This window comes from Pteropus alecto, unplaced genomic scaffold, assembly GCF_000325575.1.
Source record: "Pteropus alecto unplaced genomic scaffold, ASM32557v1 scaffold79, whole genome shotgun sequence".
Taxonomy (NCBI): Eukaryota; Metazoa; Chordata; class Mammalia; order Chiroptera; family Pteropodidae; genus Pteropus; species Pteropus alecto.
Window position 1 is genome coordinate 16,057,497 of NW_006494612.1, and position 23,287 is coordinate 16,080,783.

The 23,287-nt window shown below is 35.1% G+C and overlaps 1 protein-coding gene and 1 pseudogene across 1 annotated transcript in view; one reads left to right on the forward strand and one right to left on the reverse strand.

Annotated features, from left to right (window-relative positions):
- Positions 1-23,287, forward strand: part of RNF217 (ring finger protein 217) — a 192,465-nt gene that overhangs the window by 105,372 nt on the left and 63,806 nt on the right. The gene's annotated exons all lie outside the window — the stretch shown is intronic.
- LOC107196706 lies at positions 2,032-20,594 on the reverse strand (annotated as a pseudogene).

A 23,287-nucleotide genomic window follows, 5' to 3' on the forward strand; every position in this document is an offset into this window, starting at 1 on the left:
AGGAAGCCTATGCAAGTGAGAGACCCTGGCATTAGTATCAGGGGAATGCTGCCTCCTATCTGCTCACCCTCTCTACAGCCCTGAACAGTGCTATCCTTGCTACTTTACATTCTCTTCACCTTTGGCTTTATTGCTGTCTCGATGACTTCTCTTTGTCCTCTCTTCTCAGCTAATGCATTTCTCCATGATTTGCTTTCAGACATTCCTTTGTCCTCAATGACTCCATCACTTCGGCTGCCCTCATGCAGGGATGACTCCAGAATTTCCACGTTTAACCCTGATCTGTCTTGCAAGGTCCAGAGCTCCTTTTCTGATTGTGGACTGAGGGCATCTCCTAAGAGACATTCCTCCTCACATGTCTCAAATTAAATGTGCCTAGAAGGAAAGTTTTATATTTTCACCAGAACATTCACCACTTCATCTTCCTGTGTTCCTTTCTCAGTTACTGTCATCTCCATCCTCCTAGTTTCTTAGCCTCAAATCTTGGTCATCTCTGACAGTTACCTCATTTTTCCACAGTTCACTCACTCCATTTTGCTCCTCCATTAACAACACTATATGTGTCATTCACATCTGCCTTTTTTTCTTCAACTCCTTTCTCCTCTTTCAGACTCACTAACGGATACAAACTGCCGTGGGGTGGACAAGGGGAAGTGAAGACTAATTCAACTGAAGTTTTCTTAGTAAAGCCATAAGCTTACCTAGATCGTTATTTTGGCCAACATCCCAAAATTCAGAATTCCCTAAATACCATTTTCCTATACACATTATTTTTATATTAGTCATAGTCCTTATCAAATATATAGTAATTATCTGCCAATGTAAGATTATAAGCACTAGAAGATTTTAAGCTTGTAGTCGGCAAAGAGTCAATATTCCCACTTTGGTCAAGAACAGTGCCTTACTATAATAAGCACTGAATAAATGCATGTTTAATTGAGTCATTGAAAAGTGCCTTTGCTGCCACTTTTTGTTTTCAAGTGAAATAAGTCTGTTTATACCTTTACATATGGTCTCAAACCTGTAGTTGATTATAGCAATATTTGATATCAAACAACTTCTTGTCTCAAGGTGACTTAGATCCTCTAATGAGGATACAAGGAAAAACATACTGCATATTTGTGTGGACAGGCAGGGCCTGCTGGCTCTGGTTAGCTCTGGTTTTAAGGCTCCTAGTCAAGTCCTGAGAGTGGTTCATTGGTCTTAGGATATTGTGTTGTCAATTTCCTCTTGAAGAGCACCATTCCATTTTTAACCTGCTCGTGACATCAGTGGCTAACCGCAGGTGCATGGGGCTGTTGGCCCTTGGAGCTGGCAGGGATTCATTGCTTCCTCTGCTGACATGTCCAGATCTCTCCTCTGGTTTCACTGGATGCTTTCTGCCTTGTGAATACCTATAAGTGTATTTCTTCTTTCATCTCTCCCATTTCTTTTAGTAAAACAGCAAATACAAACGGTCTTTTCTTTTTTCTTTTCCCAAGATTTAAAATGGTAGTTCAAACTCACTGATATGGTTAGTGTGGTATTATAAAAAGAACACTGTACTTAGCCGGAACCTAAAGTATAACGACAGGCAGAGCAGGTAACCTGGCTGTGTGCTACATTTGCCAAATATTCAAAATGGAGGTGAGCCCTGTGGGGCTGCTCTGCAGGTCAGATGAAATGATAAAGACTTCTTTGCAAATTATAGAGCAGGATTTCTTAAAATTGAGAAGTATTCAGACCACCCTTAAAGAAAAAAGTTGTCATGACTCCCTGCTGCGTAGACTTTATAATATACACAAACATCCAGCTATGCTTTTCACATACTTTATTCTTATTCCTCTCAACACCGTTCTACAGTTAAACTGAAACAAATTGTAATACAGATCCCAACACAGTTACATAACCAGTAACTTAACTACAAATTAAAAAGATCAGTTTTGTGTAATGGACATTTTTTTTTTTCCAGAAACTAAATCGGTGCAGATGAATATTGTCCTAATTTCTTTCTTTCTTTTTTTCTTTGATCAAGTTTTTATTCAAAATTAGCTGTCCTAAAGTCATTTGACTTTTATAGAATAAACTAATTTCAGTTTATGGCACAGGCTTCTTTTCTTCTGTGGTGGGTTTCTTTTCAACAGGCTTCTTCTCAGCTGCTGATTGCTTGGTAGTTGCAGCCTTTTTTCCCACCAAAGGCTTCTTCTGCTTCACAACACCAACAGTTTTCTTTCCTTTCTTTCCCCTTCTTTTAATCTGATTTGGCTTCCAGCGATGCTGCTGCTTTATCTACCCGGAACTTGTGATTGTTGGCCTGGCGAAGAATGGTGTTCTGGCGCATGGTCTTCGCATGTGGATTTGGCTTCAACATGATTCTCAGGTTTTTCAGTGGTTTCTTCTTTAGGACTCTGCGATGAATCTTCTTGTGTGGTGCTCGGAGGGCTTTCTGGATGTCTGGGCTTTTCAAGATTCTGCTAAGGTCTTCTGAGCATCTTGTGCATTGGAAGGTTGTAGTTACTCTTGAGAGAGGCAGCTTTACACCAGGTGCCACACAGATCATCTAACTTGTGGAAAGCACTTTCCATCCAAATGTAGAAATGGCCTGCATGCCCACCAGGAGCAAGTTTCAAAATGATCAGTTTGCTTACATTAAGCAGAGTAATTCCAGGGATATTTCTGAAGGCTTTGATGATGCCATTGTCCTCATTCTAGATGATGCAAAGTCCCCTGTGCTGGACATGACGACAGTTTCTCATTTTGCTCTTGCCAGCTCTCATTTGCTGAGAGGCATACATCTTTTTTATATCATTCCAGGCCTTAAGTTTCTTAAAAAGACAAACGGCCTCCTTGGTCTTCTTGTAGTCTTCAGCTTTATCTTCAACCACCAAAGGAAATTCAAGAACTTCCTCAACATGATGACTTTTGGACATGACCAGTGCTGGTAAGGCCAAGGCAGCCAGGGCAGAGCAGATGGCCTATCACTTCTGTGTTGTGTTCACTCTGTGGTGCCAATGGTGCCAGGTTTTGGTTGGTGCAAACATGCAGCCCCCACGGCACATATTGCCAAAAGCACCCTGGCCAGGATGATGAGTCCCATCACCTCGAACTCTGGGAATTCGAGCCATAGCTCTGCCAGTACCCCATGACTCAGCACTGGTTTGATGACCTGCTGATTCACTGACAGCATAGGGCTGTCTGTTGCTTTTGCACAGGTCGGTGTGAACAGAGTTCGCAATATCTGGTCGAATGGGAGCCTTGAACACAGCTGGCACAGTGACATTTTTGCCAGATGATTCTCCCTTTTTGGAGTACACCGCTCTCAGTGGAGAAGCACACGCCACGGCAGGGAGAGGAGAAGGCCACCCTTCTCTCAACCCAGTGGCTTCCACAGGGAAAGCAAAAAGCTCCAGCCTTTCTTCATTTGGACTACTGATAAATCATGGTTATATAATGGAATTTCATCATTTTATATTTCCTTTCTGCATTTACATCTGTTTGTTTCCTTTTAGCCCTTGGCAATTAGGGTACAAAATTTGCCATGTTGTATCATCATTATCTTGATCTTAAATTAGTATTTTAATTTAAGAATCTAGACGCTATAGACATATTCTATTTAAGTGGTGTAAGACAAATAATCACTTGAAAAGTTTTGTCTTTAAAACTTTAAAAAAAATCTATAAGTACAGTGGTGGTCACCGTGTAACACATAATGTTATAATATATGATGTGTTATGTATAATATAATGTATAAATGCAACAGGAGGTATTAGAAATGTCAGACAAGAGTTATCATTTGTCCTCTGTCATTTTTATATGAATATAAATGTTGTAAAGAAAATTTTTTATTATTTTTTGAAACTCATAACAGTTGAACTTTTCACCCTTAAATAGTATTCTTTCACGATTTCCTAAAGAAATTTTTGTCCTTACATTATTCAGGTATTCTAGGGAAACATGGTACATTTCAGATCTGTATGCTTATTAGAGAAAGACATGTTAGAATATACTTTATTTAAATATATTGACTGAAATATGGGGCTATCTGCATGTTTTAAAGGGAGTGGAAATAATTTCATGACCTAATACATTTTGAGGAAGTTTTCCATGTTCCAATTTAAATCAGGCTTTAAAGTCAAGTAGCATCCTTCAGTAAGGGGAGAAAATAATCCTGACTGGATTAGTATAGTCAAAAGATTAATTAAATATAGAGTCAACTTGAATCTTAGGTTTGAAGAGTAACATATTTATGTCAAACATTTTTGTTCTTTTTATTTTCAAAATTATAGAAGTATAACATGTGAGAATTATCTTTCAATTGCACATAATTTAAAAATTCCAAAACAACCTTGGAATATAGAGTCTCAGATTTTCAATTATTCACTCAGAGATTACCTTTTACTTATTGATTTGGCATTTTGCAGAATATTAATTTTTTAAATTGTCCTTCGATTTTCTTATTGACTAATCACCTACTGTTGATTTATGAGATTTTTTTTTCATAAGGGAAATAAAAAAGCAAAAGTATTCTGAGGATTAGAGTTGTATTAAGGAATACTGAATTCAATATTTATGTAAAGTTCTTTATAAATTTTCTTATATTCTTATTATGCATTTTCTTGTTATCGGTCTGTGTGTTCTTCTTTCCCCACACTCCACTCCTGCTCCATTGATTTTACCTTTGAGACCAGTGATGAATGGAGGTGTGCTTTTAGGTTTATTGGACTTAATTTGAGAACTGTTGAATAAAGGATATAGTGAAGATTGAGCACATAGAACTCCATATTAATTTTATCATTTGTAAGTATCTTATGACAGATAAAAATGTAGTGATACATTTTTGTCAACTAGTAATTAAAATATGACAATAGAAATAAATTGGATTAATTTAGTTAATCACTAATAATTCTCATAAATATGCTCTTTTAAGTTCTAAAATGTAAAGTTAAAATTTGAATCATTGTCATTAAAATTAGCAATTATTGCTTACTAGTCCAGAATTCAACACACTTGTCTTGATTTTCCCCTATAAGTTTACAGTTACAACCAGGTATAAGATTTCTCCCTGTATGATAGGAATACATTGCAATGGAATCCTCCATGCATCATTGCATGGATTTTGTATTTTTTGTGCTGAGAGAGGGAAACAAATGATTATCTTTTACTGCTGAGTGGTGTGATTCAAAGCAGTGATAAGTCAAAAAAATGCACGGCAGCTGGAGAACAAATGTTATTCCCATCAGTTATCTCTGACAGATGAGGGAGTATTCTGAGGCAGACCTCTAGAATTACTGTGTTTCCATCCAGGCAGAGTGTACTAAATTAATTTTGCAGGTATATCTTAAATGCTGTTGTATTCTAAATATGAAATAGGATCTTTAATTACAGAAAGTTTTATAAACTTCAAAATCCTAGTGGGTGGTGTACATTAAGTTATTTTGGTATTATTAGAGAGTAAAATACTGGAAAGAATAATAATTTCCAAAGTGGCCTACTTTGGTTCTCCCAGTTGGGACATCTTTGTCTAGTTGTTAGCTTCTAAATGAAGTGTCTGTCTGGTCTGGTCTGTTGCTATTGAATGTGAGGAAGCTTGTTTGGCTGCTGAGGAATTTAGCTGCCACTTTCCAGGCACTGGAACAATGTGCTCACTTGTGGATTAAGTAAACCGTGACCTCAAGTCTTCTACTTCTCCTCATCACAAGCTTTTTGGTCCCTAACTGGCCCAAGTCGCTTTGAATTACTGTCCTACTTTTGCTCCCATCTCAGTATCTCAGTGCTCCCTTGGTCACCCCTCATTTCCCCATGGGGCTTAGAAGAATTGCTTGCTTCTCAGTGCTTTCTATTGGTTTCATTTGCTCATTTACTTTCTATCTGGATACGTTCCCTGACTTTTATCCCCAAAGTTATTATTACTTTTGATCCTATTATTTACTCCTACCACTGCTACCTATTTTTCTCTGTCATTTTCCATTGTCAGCTTAACTCTGGCCCTGTGCTTTCCTGTTGGAAGTCTCCCCGAGTCCTTCCTCTTTTCTGCTTTCTGCCAGTGTCTGCATGACTTTTGTGCTGGCTTATGAAACTTCATATCCCTCATTAAAGTGGAATCTTCCCTATTATGTTATTTTCGTAACTAAGTACTTAATGTATATTATAGAACCTATTTAGTTCTATTATATGTAGATGAAAGAGAGAGGCTTGTCAACTCTGTTAGTTAGAGGAGGCTACTTTTTGTATTGTGATAGTTCTGGATCCACAGTATAAGGCAGATAGGTAAGAGCTACCAGGATGCTATGGAGTCTGGAAACCTTATTGTAGGATAAGGAGAAAGTAAAAAAAAAAAATGGTTGTATATTGGAAAGATCAACTTAGTAAAAGCTGTGGCCACATACTGTATGGCCTACTTTAGTAAATAGTGAGCTTGCTGTCATTATATTTACACACACACACACACACGCATACATAAATATACACGCTCATTCTCAGCCATGTAAAGATGGCTAAGAATCAGATATGTAAGTATATTAGATAAGATTTAAAGTTCTGACTTGCAGTACTATGGTTTAGTGATTAGCATTTAATCTAGAATGCACTGATTGAAATGAAACAGAATTCTCATTTTTCAATTTTTGCCCTCATTTGAATATTTTTTGTATTTGTTACCAGAGTGTGACCTACATAGTTGTGATTGGCAATCTAGGATTTATACTTTGTAAGTCAATCTAAAATACATTGTTATACATGATAGGTTTATTCAGGTTCGGGTCAGTAAGAAGCAGAATGGAGAGGCTGCATGTTTCTATCATAACCGATAAGAGAAGGGAGTAAGCATATCATGGTGGGAAAGAGCGCTTGCTCTGGAATCAGATGGATATGGATTAAACTCCCACCACTGCTGATTGTTGGCTTGTGACCTTGGAAAAGTTGACTTCCCCAGGCTTCAGGGTCCTCATGTCATAATGGAGAATCAGTAACGAGTACATAATAGCACTCACAAATTGATAAAAGCAAGATTATCGTCACCAAAAGGGAATTGTAGCAAAGGAAAAACCAACTATTTGTTGAGTGTCTTTAAGTAGCTATTGTCATTGTTCATACTGTGCCCTTTCATTTATACTGTCCTTTGGGCCTCAAATACTCCTTGTGAGATAAATGGCTTTTAAAGAAGAAATTGAGTTTCAGAGAAGTTAGCAAAGGCCTGTATTGGGAACATGGAACTAAGTGATCCCAACATCTATGTTTAGTCTCATTTTCCAGGAGCCAAATGATGTCAGGTTCTTTAAAATTCTGCACTTGGAATCCATATTCTTCAATTAGGTTTTTGCTTTTGATCTTTTTTCTTAGTTGTAAGTCAGAGGTGTTTTTTTTTTTTTTTTATCTCCTTAAAATTTAGCAATCAAATAAGGTTACATTTCTCAGAGATAGTTTTGGAAAAAAAATCCAGTAGGAAAGTTTTAGGTAAATGTATAAATAATAGCTCCAAAAGCAATTATTAAAAGAAACAAGGCATCTAGTGATATTTATTTTTGACTTAGGGCCTGCATTCAGTTGTAACCCTGTTACTGAAGGACAGTGCAGCTGTGGACCTAAGAGTAGGCAGGCGACTGGCACGGGAACGGCCGTCACCACACCGCAGTTCCTCTTCTCTGCACTCAGCCTTCCAGCTCTAAGTGCCTTTTCCTCTGCATGGCACCCTCAAACTGCACCGCCAGCTTCTAGCCAGGATAGTTTTCCTTTGGCTGATGAATCACATGTGAGAGGGATGGGGGTGGAAGTGGAATGGAGATGAGCAGAGCAGTGAAAGCCCTAGCCCAAAGGAGAATAAATGTCCAGCAAATTCAAGATAATGAGAATGATGTTCTTTCCTGGCGAGAAAATTGTCCCCAAAGGCAGGTTTAGAAGCATTCTAGCCATGATAACATCGTTGGAAGAAGAGCAAGGCTCTTGGTGAGGTTCCGTGAGGATCTGAAGCTTTTTAATGATCCTCTGTTGTGTTCATTACAAGGCTTTTGAGCAAAGGGAGAGAGAAAATTATAAATGCATAAATACATACAAAAAGGACAAGGGCTACCACTCCTAGTGAAATATTAAGTTTGATTTTTTTCTTAGTCTCACTACTTTATAGTCACACAAATATTCAGATTTTTTTCAGTGGTTGATAAATGGGGTAACGAATGGTGGGGGAGGTATTTTCTAAAGGTCTGTATGTAGGATTTATAGTTGGGATGGAAAGAACTGATTTTGTAATCTCAGCCCCAAACATGGTGCCTCAGGTCACTCAGGGAAGTGTCTGAAGTTTCTTGACATTGAAATAACAGCACAATGAGTCATCAAAGGATAAAAAATGTCAACTCTACAATTTAAAGACAGATATATCTTGCATAACATAAGGGTACACGGTGAAACTCCTTAATGATGATGAGAAAGCAGAAAGAGTTTCTGTTTTGCAGGCAACAGAATTAGAAACTTGATCTCTACAGGAAAATTTTTGTGATAGAGCAGATATCCGAATTGAGTTTTCAGTCATCAAGTGGTCATCACGTAAGCTTGCTATCACAGATCTTCAAAGCTTCCTTTGAAAATCTTTTGAAAGAATGTTTTTCTTAAATCCAAACCTTTAAAACCTTGAAGAAACACTTAATCTTTACGAATTTTTAAGATGTAATGCTAGAAATTCACATACCATGTTACATTCTAAATATGAATTTGTTATTCTCTTTGAATTATGTGCAGTAGCTTTCAAGTATAGATTGCTAATTAATTAAATATAGTTTTCTAGAGAACATAAGGCATTCACGCATAATTAAGAAGTAGGGAAATTATTTATGTGGCAAATTCAGGCTTTATATCAGAGAGGGCTTTTGCCCATAATGGTGTCATTTAAAGCAGCCATTTCCAAACTTTTTGGCACCAGAGAACAGTGCTCCTATGGGAAATTAATGCCTGATGATCTGAGGTGGAGCTGAGACTGTGATGCTAGTGTTGGGAGTGGCTGCAAATACAGATGAAGCTTCACTCAGAAACCTGCCACTCACCTCCTGCTGTGCAGCCCAGTTCCTAACAGGCCACAGAATGGTATTGGCCTGGGGGTTGAGAACCCCTGATTTAAAGTGTTAATGAAGAATGGAGCCTAGAAATAAAGTATCCCTTTACAGTGGAGATGTTTAAGTTGTATTTAATGAAGAGAAGAGACTTAAACTTCTTTCCTTTAGATTTGAAAATTTACATTATAACTGTGATATGGGAGTTGAGAAATTTCAGTTAAAAGTATTATCTAATGTAGATGGTTAGTAATACTCAGCTCCTAACTACAGGCCCACTTCCCTAGCATAGTCACTGGTATGTTGTCGTCAGTCGAATTATTTTCACCTATAATTTCTTTCTTTTTTACCTTTTTTTGTTTTTGTTTTTCATGTAGCAGCCTTATTCTTGCTTAATAGTTTGTATTCTTTTATCAATTTTAAACCCACTTAAAGAATATTTTAAACCTGCTTAAAGCCTTTTTCCATGTGTTCTGCTGTTTCCAGTGCTTGGAGTGCAAAAATCTCTTGTTTGCGGTGACTAATGCTCCTGCATGTGTTTCTTTGTTCTTAACTTTGTCCTTTCTTACCATTATAGACATCTTTACCAGGATTGTTTTCCATAGACATCCCTTGTGCTTCAGATTAGAGGACTGTATTTGCAATGAGGTTAAGCATTAACCACTCCCGGACCAGTCATCACATCTAGTTTCCGTTTGGGGCCCACAAATCACAGGGGTACCATGAGTCTGGACATCCTAGCTCTGAGCACAGTCCAGGCCTTGGTTTCCAACTTCTTGGAATGCCTCTCTTTTTACCCTCAGTGAACGCTCATGGGAAGCCTCTTGCCCTTGGTGATGTATTGATGAGCCCTGCGAATGGAGCAGCCCTCTATGGCTCTGTGCATTTCAAGATCTTGTGACTGGATCCTTTCCCTTCCTTTGATTGTCCATAGCTATCGCCTATATCTGGTCCCTGCCTTCTGGTCCCTCTTTCTTCTGGAGCCTGGAGATTCCTCTCTCTTGGTTTCAAGCTTAAGTAGTAAAAATGTTTAACTTTATTCAGTACTTTTATGTTTTTGTGTTTGGTGGAGAGATTTTTTTCCTATCAGCTCAGATCATTATATTGAGCTGAAGTCATTAAATTACTTTTTGAAAAACATTTATAATTTACTATATGCCACTAGCAATATGTTAAAGTATTAGTTTCTTCATACTAACATTAACATTTGGTATTATTATTTAAAATGTTTTTTCCTCATTTAATAGTTGAAAATGATACTTTATTATATGTATTTTTATACCACATTATGTATAATTTTATATAACTAGTTCACAGAGGAAAAGGAAGTAGATAGAGCGGGCTTCCTCAAGCAGAGGTGGAAGAAATGTATATATAACAGTATTTGTCCTTTGACCTTGCACCCTTTTCCCCCATATTCATGGGTCTGCTGCTGGAACTTGGATGAAGACGTAGGATAGGAAAATCAACTAGTTTAACTGGTTTTCTTCTCTTCTCATCCACACTCACAAGCCAGTTCAAGAAAGAGATGAAGGTACAGTATATATGTAAAAAAAGGGGGAACCATTTATTTGTGCTGTACTGTCAAGCCCTCTGAGAGAGATGGTACCTGGACAGTAGACTGTTTGTATTTTCTTAGAAGCAGAAGTGATTCTTTTTTAGATGATGCCATCTCTTTCTAGGAAGACTAAGAAGGAGAGTTATATCCACATAGTGATATATAAAGATGCCATAGGACTGGTTCCTGGCCCCTGACTATTCTTGGCATTATAATTAGATATATACTGTTTTTCCCTTTTCTCTTCTCTTCTTTTTCATTCTTTCCTTTCTTCTTCCCTATCTTTCTCCCTCCCTTCTATCTGAAACACGTAGACAGGTCTTTATCAAATACCAAAGGCTTTGCTTTCCTAGCTAGTATCAGAGATAAATAGCTGACAGGCAGCATTGCCTCTTTATGCACATTCATTGGGACAAATTTCTGCAAAAACTGTTTAGATCCTTGCAATTTTATTCCAGTTGACCTTACCCATGTTATATCATAGAATTAAAAAAAAAAAAAAGTTTGTACTCTCATATTCCAGTTATTTTAGACTAATTTCAGTAAATAGATTTTTTGGTTCATGCTTGTCTTCCTCCACCTCCTTTTGCTAATTCAAAGAGAGCTCAGCATTCTTTTTTACTAAATCTAAGGATGACACAAGTTTTCTGACTGGCAATTTTGGCTTTCGCAGAGAAAAGAAAGGACAGCAGTTGGCTGGCCACCCTCAGGGTGTACTGTTTGTCTTCTTTGCATCTCATCCATTTCACATAATTGAAATGAGCAATGTTTTCTTCAATTATTCTCCTTGAGTATTTGCTCTAAAGGAATGAGGATAACGATATTAAGTAGCAGATACAAAGCTGTGAATATGACTATAAATTATTTCTTCTTAAGATAGGACCTGCCAGAACATAATGCTTTACTGTTTTGTTTATTTTATTCTTGGTTTATTAGTGATCAAATATGTTCAACTTTAGTTTCGTTCTAGTTTTCTTGTTGTAATGTGCTATTTAAAATAAAGTATTAACTATTTTCATCTAAAAAAGTTGTAATACAACTTTACAATTCTGCATTATTTTAGTTGTCTTCTAAATAAGCAGTTCAAGAAGTAGCTCAAGGGAGCGCTGTGTTTTGCAGATTTAAATGCCTGTACCAATTTCTGTTCTGCTGATGCAAACTATTTCATGTTGAATCTCTAGGAATTTTTTTAAAAAATGCTTCAATTGAGATTTTTAAATTTAATTTAAATAGTTGTGTGAAAAATAGTAGACCATTAGAATTTAAGAAAAAAAGAAGCCGCTTTTGCTTAAGTATATACTGGCCCTTAGACCCAGCTATTTAATGCTTTAAACAAAATTTATAGAAAGAGTGCTTTCTGCTTCTTCGCTCATAGCCACCTGATTACATCACAAGTTAAATCAGGGACTCTGGGGTTTCGGTGCCTTTATTAGTCTCCTTAATGCTACTGTGCTTGAGTACAGCAGACTAGAGATCTGAGAAATGATCTAAAATCTGCCAGCTCCAAAGTCCAACCCTCCCTGGTCTACACTGGTAACCATCTCCAAAAAGACCGAGTGAAATTCGGTTATAACATGGGAAGGTTAACACACTAAGCTGTTGGCATGCCAGACACAGTAGCACATACTCTTTAGAAGTAAGTCACTTCGGAAAGCAGTAATGTTGAAGGTAGCATTCGTTTTATGTTTTATTTAATTTTATTAAAAGCCTAGATAGTGGTGATAAAGGGAACCAAGATTTCTAGAAATGAGTTGGGGATATTAAAAAGAAAGGCAGCAGAACACCAAAGACAAATTTTTATTAAAGTTTTATCTAGAGCTTACTTCACAAAAAAATTGTAATCTTCAGAGATAGTAGAGAGCTGAAGACTAAAAGCAAATGCTGAGTGTAGTTGGGCTCTCATCTTCAATGATAAAGGTCATAATAATAGCCACTATTTATTTAATTTCTACTGTGCATTAGTCAGGTTGCCATTGTCTGTGGTTTTCAGTTTCTTGATCTGATTTTTTTAGCCTTCTTAACAATTTTCTTCATGTAATTACTGAAAAATCATGTAGTTAGGTTAATGTCTTAGAGAACTTGCTAACATTTATTAGTGTGGATGTATCTTTCATTGAATTAGAGCCAGAAGTTTTACATTAGAGAACAAGGAAATGTTAAATTCTGAAAAAGTCACTTTTGTTTCAAAAATGATTGCTTAATAGGAACTACATATTATTTCTTTAATAGTGTTTTTCTATACAGTTCTCTCTTTGCATTTTGTTTTTTTCTTTCATTTACTCTTCCGTTTCTTTATCCACTCACGTCAGCTGTGGGATTTAAAGAAATTCTTCTTGGTAGGATATTAACTGCCAGTCCTAGTTTTGGTGCTGTGTTCTCGTTTTTAATACAATATACTAATTGTATTAACACTGCATATACCCATTATGTGGTTCACAATTATATATACTGCTTTTGGGCTTCTATTTAAAATATATTTTGATAGTGACTATAATTTAATATGAACTTTATTGATAAAGGTAGCTTTATAACTAGGGTTTCTAAGAAAGCATTTGTTTTGTGTTTTACAGAATATTATTATATTCAAAATTTTCCATGAATTTTTTTCGGTTTTCCCCCAGTACTCCTTAGCATAATATGGCAGCAGAGAGCCCGTGGGAATTAAAGTTATATCTTACTTTTATTAGGCTCGAGTCATCAGTATTTTAATAAATTAGAAGTAATGATTTTGATTGATTTGATTTGGGGCTTTATTGGCTGATCTGTCATCGAATTTGAATTTCTTATTCATATGCATTATATTTTGACAACTATTCTACCTCCTTTTCAAATACCTATTTCATTACTCCTTAAATTGAAGGTATCCTTTCGAGCTTCGAGTAAATTATCTTTGAACAACGCATTTGTACTGGGTGGTTTTTTCAGATATATAATATTAAGTGTTTCCTGAAAGTTAGCATTTCTAAAAGATTTTTTAAAGGCCCATAGGAAAATAAAGATAGAAAGATATGTTAAATAATTGATATTTAATTTTTATTTTTTTTTGCTTCAGCATATATTTATTGAGCACCTACTATATATAACATAAACTGTTCATTTTACTAAGGACATAGCAGTTAACCCAATTGAGTCCCTGCTTAGTTTTTAGAACTTACATTCTAGTGGGAAAAAGCAGAAAATAAGCAAATACATATAACAGGACAATGATGTTAATGGTTATTGACAGAAAAACAAAACCAAGGTAAGAAGAAAGGTAGGGATAGATTAAAGTGGGTGCATGTGTGTGTGTGCATGTGCTGCTTTTGAGTGTGTGGTCATGGAAGGTTTCATGGACGATGACATGGTTCAGAAGGGTCCTAAGTGAGGCAAGGGAGAGAATGAGGCCTGGGAACACTCATCCCGAGGAGGAGGCTTCAGGGAGAAGGATCAGCAGGTACACAGTGTTGAGGCCAGTGTGAACTCAGGATAAAAAAACGTTTGAAAGCTTTGGCTATTTTTTAGTGCAGATTTATTTATTGGAGAGTTCTTACTTATCTATCATATCTAGTTCATATTAAGTAATATAGGAAAAGAAAATTATGTGAATTCTGAAAGAAGGGATGGGACAAGAATACTCCATGAATATTCATTGTATTTTAATCATTCAGTGAGTGGCAACTGGAGAGAGCACAATATTTTTTGTCTAGCAGATCAAGGTCCAAATCCCCACTTGGCCATTACTTACTACTGGATAATGTTTATAAGATAAATGATATATGACAGCACCAATAGATAAAAGCAGTTATTATTTATTGCTATAAGATTGGAAATTAAGAAAATTAATTTATGAAATCCTAGAAATATAATGTCCTCCAAGCTACATATGCAAGTTATAACCAGTCTCTGTGTACAAAAAGAATTATATTTAAGAATCTTACTCATCAGCTTGTTATTCTCTAAATGGGAACTGTCTCTGGACAAAACTCAGGGCTGCTATGTTACACAATTCCAAAGTTGCCATCCGTGCAGACATCCCCAGGTAGTACCATTCATATTGCATACTCTGGATTTGGGCAGAATGGATGCCCCTGACTAAACTAGGTGTTCCAGAATACATTGGGAGCTCCTCTGTGCTATTATCAAAACATTACTGTAGAATAGATAGGAAGAGACTTTGAATAATGATGAAAGAAATAACTAATACTTACTAAGTTTGTACAGCTTTCTGAGCTTTACTCTAAATGCCTTGCCTGGATTAGCTCACTAAATCTTTGGGAAAACTCTACAAGGTACGTATCAAGGCTCAGATAGAAAATCAATTTATAATTGGTGTACAGCTTGCTCTGCTTTCCCTTATTTAATATTATGATTAAATTATTTGATACAACTATTAAATGAACAGTATCCTTTCTGATGGTGGAAATAGGATTTGACTGCTTCTCTGTTCTGATTACATCCTCCCAACTGTAGATAGTCAGCTTCAAGAGATAACGGAATCGTTCAGCCAATTATTGTTAGATACAGTTCAAAAATCAAACACACCAAAACCAAACTGTTCTTGTTGGTTAGACGCTTGGCATTCTGATGGACAATGAAAAAGACTTCCATTCCTCTAGTGACTCTCTCATTTACCTGTGGTATAATTTTCTGAAGAATCCATTTTCGTAATGAAGGGAAATTACTTTTTTAATTAAAAATTAATACTATTTCAGATCCATATTATCTCTTAAATGATTTATAGTATAGTATTGATGAAGACTTAGTCATTTACTTGATTGAACTTTTGAGCAAATCCAAAGCTGCTTCCTGATGAACCATGTTGACCCCGCTCACAATATTGATTAGGGTACCTGTGCCCTAAGATGAACTGGTCCTGCAGTTGTATATTAGTCATGTGTTTTTATTTTCACAGAAAGCACCAACATTGCCATTTAAATACTTAGTATGTGAAGCTTATAGACTTTCACCGAATACTTAGCAGCCACTTAGCAGTTTTCTTGATATTAACATGTATATTAGTTTTAATTGAAAGGTCATGAAATATTGTTGATATTCCAGAAAAGGAAGCCAAGGGATACATTGTGTCCTGTCTGAAGTCATGTCTTCAGAAAGCTACACACTTGGACTGCATTACTTTACATCTTTGCAAAATATTTTTTCAGAGAATTAGTTTTTATTTTCAAAATAGCCATGTATTAGATGTATCAGACATCTTAAAAAGTTCATACTTTTAAAGTTAGCAATTTTATGAGATTTCCTAAGAAAATAATCAGAAGTGCACACACACACACATTCATCACTAGGTTATTCATCACTATATTATACAATAGAGAGCATATGGAAAACTCTAAATGCTGAATGGTATACATTGGTTAAAGAAATAATGAGACACCCATATATGCAGACACTTTAAAATATTTTAGAAAGGAAGTATGGTTATGCTATAGTGAGCATGAATACAAATTATAATAGTGTATATAGTATGATCCCTTTTTATTTTTATTATATTTTATTTATACGTATATAATCATAGATATAGTTAAATATGGATACTAACTATAGGATTATAAATATAGATACTACTATATGTAGTAATATTTTCTGTATTTTTTCTATTTTCAGATTATCTTAAAGAAAACAGTAATGTAAAAAACAGACATAGTTCCCCCAAGACTCAAGAATTTTACTTCTGGAGATACTCACACATACTCACTCATAACATGTACAGGGATCCTCACTGCTAAACTATTTCTAAGGACTAACATTTGGAAACAACCTCAAAGTCTACCAAAAACAGATTGAATTAATAAAATATGACAGTCATATGATGGGATATTACATAGCATTTCAATAAAAAAAAAATATTTACCAAGATAAGTAGGCTTCAAAAAATGTTAAGTGAAAAAAGGCACATGTTGACCACATATTCCAAATGATACACTTGTACATAAAAATATAAAGAGGACTTGAAGGCCTGCCAGTCTAAGGACAGTGGGTGCCACTGGATGAAGAAATAAGAAAATGAGAGTAATGAAGTTGGTTAAAAGTAACTTCAGTATTTGCATTACTTTATTTCTTAAATTAAAAAAAAATACATAAATACGCAAATGGAAGTCTAAATATAACAAGTTATTATTAGATGACAGTAATATGTCTCATTATTCTTTATATATTCTAGATTTTAAAAATTTTCTAAAAACAATTTAATACCTAGTTGGCAATGAGAAAGTAAAGATTAAATGTAGAGCACGCTGACAAATTTTACAATGAAAAAGCAGAGAAAAAAAATCAGAAACTTTAGAAGAATATGGTGCCAATAGAGGAATTCTTTGTTTAAGATGGGATACATTAAAACTTTTTTCAAACTGAGTCATGACTCATGAATGGGTTGTGAAATCAATTTAGTGGGCCATTAGTGCATTATTTTAATAGAATCTGTGCAGAAAAGAGTTTAACATAGCAGGCTTGAGCCTGCTATCCTTAGAAGGTCCTACTTGCTAATTGGCTCCTTGGCTGACATGGGAACTTGAGTAGTTAGCATTTTTCTACACTAATGTGAAACTCTCTATAAATGATAAGAGTGGATCACTGCCCCTAAACTATTTGTGCACACAAAATAGTTTATCCTGAACACCTGCCTTTCTCCTAGGAGTCAGGTACGTGCTAGGCAGAGGGAGCTTACGTGAGCAGTCCCCAGTAAAAACCTGGGAGATAGAGTCTGTAAAGAAGCAGAATACTTCACACATTGTCTGCTGCTGGAAGAATTATGTGTGTTCTGTGTGACTCCACTGGGAGAGCATTTTTGAACCTTGCACCTGGTTTTTTCTGGCCTCACTCCATGCTCCTTTTCCCTTTGCTTATTTTCCTTTTTGCTGTCAGAAATCTTAGCTGTGAATACAAGCAAAAAGAAAAAAAACATGACTATATGAAAATACCTTTTGAAATCTACTTTCGATAACACTGCCTTTCATGATATTCAGTGTCATTTATATGAAGAGTCATGAAAATTTTCTTAGAATTTAAATTATATTATACGTACATGATGTAGAAACTGTTTCTCATGCTTTTCTCTATTGGACAATAACAGCTATTTACCCCATTGTTTTCCTCATTTGTCTTTTCACTGGGAAACACAGAGTTAAATTTGGGGTTTAATTGTCCTGAGCAAGGTTTTTAATCAACAAAATTAGGTATTTAATCAACTGGCAGATGTTCTTTTACCCGTATTTGCAGCTTTATTGTATTTGTCTGTCTCTCGTAAGCTGCTCTGGGGTTCTGTGGAATTAGGTGTTAAAAAACAGGTACATGAATGCATAAAATAACAAAAACAACCTGTCATAGAGTAAAAAGTTCTGGATAGGTCATGTTTTTTGGGGAAGTATACACATTTCTTTTCACTTGATACTAAGATCATGTGTTTTATAGGCTTTTAAGGTCAAACATATATATAATCTTATTATTAAAATAAGGACTAAATTCTTTCCTTAATTATGTATATTAAAATGCTATTGACTTTTTAGGAAGTTACTATCAAATTTTAACTGAATATATATATTTACAGTGGGCACAAATCACTTTAATCTTTCTATTCAAATTGTGTTCAGTAGTTATACTGGCACAAGCATATCATTATAAAAGGATTAACACATTCTGTGGTAAAAGGTTAAAACAGAACATATAGAATTACAAATCTTATAGAGAAGCATTTATTCAGTTAACAAAAGAGGTTACCACATATTTCCCTTAATCAGAATTTCTGTTTGCACTATCAATAAAATTAGAGTTTTTATAAATACAACCAGTACCCTTATAATGCTGGCTATTCAAGAGTTCATGATAGGGTAACATATAAGCATTAAAGAGAGCCTTCATGGTCTTTACACAGAGGCATGGTAAGAGGGCTCCTTGCTTTGCTATTAGCATCGATTAATGAAGTACAGAACCAAGAAGTGCTACTGCTTTGTCTGTATTTTGTAGAATATTTTTAAATGATTTTCTTACTTAAGCCTTCCACCTTACTTTTGAAGAAAGTTACAATTATCATTATTTTCGTAAGATCAAGTGACTTGCTGGAAATCCAAGGAGCACTGATATTTAATAAAACAGAATTATTTACAGTTTTTTTCAACACGCAGCTTAATTCATGCCTCATTTTGATACAACAGAATGAGCTCATTGTATTACTTCAAGGACAAATCTCGAGTACAAGAATTTTCATTGAAAACATAACATCTTGTTTGTTTTAGTTGAAGGCTTTCCAAACACATTAGCATTCACAAAACTTGGATTCAGCTCACAAGGACAATGATAACAAAGGAAAAGTCAACAGTGGACCAGAAATCCCCTTTTTAGAAGGAGTAAATGGATGGAGGGATAACTGACTAAACAGAGCTATTTGATACTTAGATGATTTAAAAACCAGGGATACCAGCAAGAAATGTTAGTCTGCACCAGTGAATTTCAGAAATTCTCTGGAGTAGGAGGCACCAGAATATTTAGAAGATGATAGTGAGTTGTGGAGCTGAAAGTAGTAGGATTAGTTGAAAATCTGAATAAGGAAGAACCCCACCGCCTCACCTTTCTGGACCTGTACAGCTAGGTGGCTACCCTTTCCCAGAGTAATTCGGGTAGTTGGAAGTTTAGCAGGGGTGTTGCAGGCCCAGTTTGAAGTAAAGGCACTGCATTGAAAATAAGGATGTGTGGGCAAGTCTACAAGAAGGCTAATGACTCCTCAGCCCCCATTTGGCCACACGCTTTAGCACTGGCAACTGGACATATACCTTCAGACATAAAACTAGAGGATTCTTCTATAGAGAGTGTATAGTCCCAGGGGAAACACCTAAGGTTGCTGACACTTGGTGATTTCCAGCAAAAAAAAAAAAGCCAACTTGCCAGTAAGGCTGGCTCACAGATCTTACTGAGGACTCATTTTTGAAATCAGTGGATTGCGTGACACCTCCATAAAGATGTTCCCCACCAAAACAGGGGAAATGAAGCAAGATAGCAGGTAACATGAATCCAAGAAGCAGTGGGCTCCAACACAGAAGCAAAGTAGCAGGCTCAGCACCAGTCCATGTGGGAGCTGGAGGGACAGGGCTTCAGAAAATGTGCTCTAAGAAAGAAGAAGTGGAACTTGAACTGGTTGTTCTGATTATGTGGAAAATAATCTTCAGGGGGAGTTTATAATTCAGTTGGAAAGTTTTAAGAAGTATTAGTAATAGGAATATAGAAAGCTAGAAAAAAATACTAAGTTCTAGGAATGTAGTACTTACATAAAAGATAAAATGGCACTATAATATACTATTAGCCAGTAGTAAATAGGAAATATTACTTACAGAGTCACAGTCTAAATATGTCTAAATATAGTCATATTCTAAATGTGAATTAGTAACAAAAATTTGTGCTGTAATGCTATTGGAAGGATGGAAATAAGTAAAATGGTGAGAAAGATATGAGTTCTAAATTCTAATAAAAGAGCATAAGCATATTCTCTAGGAACATAAAGATAATAACAAAATAGATAAGAGCTGAAAATTTGTTTCCTCTTCAAACTGTGGTAAGATAAAGTTGGATCTCTGTTTTATTTATCTATCTTGTAAGAATCATTTGACTTTTTAAAGTAGCACACATGTACTATATTGATAAAAGTAGAGTAGGCAATCACATGTAGGTGACTTACCTGACTCTAATTTTTAAGTTGCATAGACATATTGTATTGCTCTGTGACCCTGGGAAAGTTACTTAACTTTTGAAAAGCCTTAGTTTCATCATTTGCGAAATGGGGATAATGACGGTAATTATAACAATAAAAATAGCCTCACATGAATGTTATAAGGAGAGAACAGAATGACGCATACAAAGCACTTGATATAGTGCTCGGTATATATTATTAATGTTGGATATTATTAATACTATTTTAATATTTTACTACAAATATATTTGACTCTAGTCCACTAAGTTTTTGATAGCTTATGGGAAATCAGATTGCGTCTGAATAGCGCTTTCGCTTTTACTTACTTATCTTTAAATCCAGAAATGGTCATGTCTAGATATTTAATCAATTTCCAGCTGAAAGTTATAGCACTAATAAAATTTTTCCTGCTAATGCCAGTTAGAGTTATTTATTAGAACTCTTTGTTTTAAGTTTTCTATTTTAAAGTGAAGTATTAGCTCGTATACTCCATTTTGAAATGAGCTTTTAGCTTATATCTACTTCTGTTGCTAAACAGTTAAAAAATTCTAAAGTGCATTTTCATGATTTCCAGTATCTTAACATATAATGATAACTCCTCCTCCTTGTCAAGTGTATAGTACATTCTTTGAGCTCATTTGATGGTTAGGAATGAATACAAATAGTAACTATAGCTTGCCTCAGCTAATTTTGAAGATTCTGGTCTTACTATGTTATATATTTGGTAATGCAAATAAAACTTTGGATGTTTATGACTTTTTTATTTCTGCGCATGATTAATTTGATTATCAAAATTTGTCTCTGAATATCTCTTACAAACATACTAAAGAAGACTAGTACTTCTTTTATTCTTTACTTAATTGTCTGAGAATACTTTATTTCTTCAACTAGATTAGCAATAACTTTAGGGAAAAATATGAATATATAAATGTTTCGCTTTCTTTTTCTTTTACAAAAAGAAACATAGGAAGGATACACTAGAAAGTGTGAAATGGTTACCTGTAGAGGTGGGTGTGTGGGGGTGTGTGTGGGGTGGAAGGTAAAGTAAGAGTAAAAATATTCTGAGTATAGTTTTCATGTAGTTTTGACTTTTGAACCATTACTATTTTAATTCTCAAAAATAAAATTAAATCAAAAATGATTTTTTAAGAAAGCAAGCCTGAAAGAATATGAACAGAAACAAAGGAGCTAATATTTACCAAATTGATTGCATAAAGACAGAGAAGAATTAATTCAGACAACTTTAAACACAGTGCCCTGACTCTATGCTTAGCAAGATATATTCTGAGTAGAAAGAGAATTTCAAATCTTGATCTTTATATAGTGGTTTGCTGTTGCTAGTTTATTTGTATAGTAATTAGGAAACTTATGTACGTATTGAAAGATAAAACAAAGAAATAAATTCATTGATATCAACTTTTTTTCACCTTGGGGGAAAAAAGTTATAAATATGGAGTGAGGAGAGGTGCGAAGGAACCCTTGTAGCATTGGGTTAGAATTGGAGACATCAATATGAAATGCTGATTTAAAATTAAAGGAAAATATATTTTAAAATATATTTAAATATATATTAAATTTATATAATATATAATTATATATATAAACTTGTCATATATATATTTAATAACTCTGATGACTGAAAAGGCCTGGAGGCAATGATACCCCAGTATAAATAAGAGTATCAGAAGCTTGGATCTTGGTTTTAGAATAGCATTCATTCCCCTTTAAAAGAAACAGGATTCTTTGGAGAATCAGCTGATTCCAGCTTTAGGACAGCTTCAAGACCAAAGCAGAACTAGCAGGATACTGACTTAAGGTGGTCCCAGTGGCCAAATTTGCAACAGTTTAAATGATGGCAATGGATTTTAACACAATGAATAAAAAGGGAAATGCTGAGTCTATAGTGATATATTTTTAAAATGTGATGTGAAAAATGCTATTTAAAAATAATGCCAGCAAATAAATATGGGAGGAATAATAGAACCAGAAAGATCACCATTTTTCAACCCCCAGTGCAATATCTGATTCAGATAAGGATCATCAGTGAATGGTAAAACCATTGGGTAAAGTGCTGTTGGGGAACAAAATATAGTCACATGGTTTAGTATCAGTTACAGATTGCATATGAATAACAAGGAGGAAAAGTGCTTTTACAATAGAGATATCTGGCAGACATTATCATAACCAAGTGATCAAACTTGTCATCACAATAATGGAGTAAACTGAAAGTATGTGCTTCTTGATCTGACACCATGGAAAATACACATCACCAAAAATGTTTAAGTCAAATTTGATTATGGGGAAATGAACAATTTCAGATTTTGAGACATTCTACAAAATAACTGGCCTGAACTTCTAAAAATGCTAATAACAATTTTTTAGAGGATTAAAACAGGTGAAAGAGAAATGACAACTAAATAGACTATGATCTTTGATTGGATCCTGAATGATTTTTAAAAATCAGCAATAGGGACAATTGGGGAAATATGAATATAGAATGTGTGTTAGGTAGAAATATTTTGTCTGTGCTAAGTTTTCTGGTAAGATGGTTATATTGTGATTAGGTAAAAGTATGACCCTATTCTCTTAAATGATTAAACAAAAAAGAAGAAAAAACAAAAGGGGTGTGTGTGTGTGTGTGTGTGTGTGAGAGAGAGAGAGAGAGAGAGAGAGAGAGAGAGAGAGAGAGGGAAAGAAGGGAAGGAAGGAGAAAGGAGGAGGGAAGAAATGGAGAGATGGGGAGAGAGAGTGAGAGAGAAAGACTTGAAATGTTTCAAAAGTGAAAGCTGGAAAGAAAGAATTTGAAGGACAGATTATGCCATGCATTCTTTTTTTAAAAAAATGTACGTTAGCAAATTCTTTGCCAATACAGGAACTTAGTGAAGATTTTGATTAAAAAAAAAATGGGGAATTGAAGGCAATCAGCATGTTTCCTGAAATGTAGGATAAGTCTTAGTTAAATGTTTGAAAATATACAACCAAATAATACTGAGACATTAAATGAAAATCTCTCTAGGTTGCTAATTCAGGTGGACACCTCTCTCT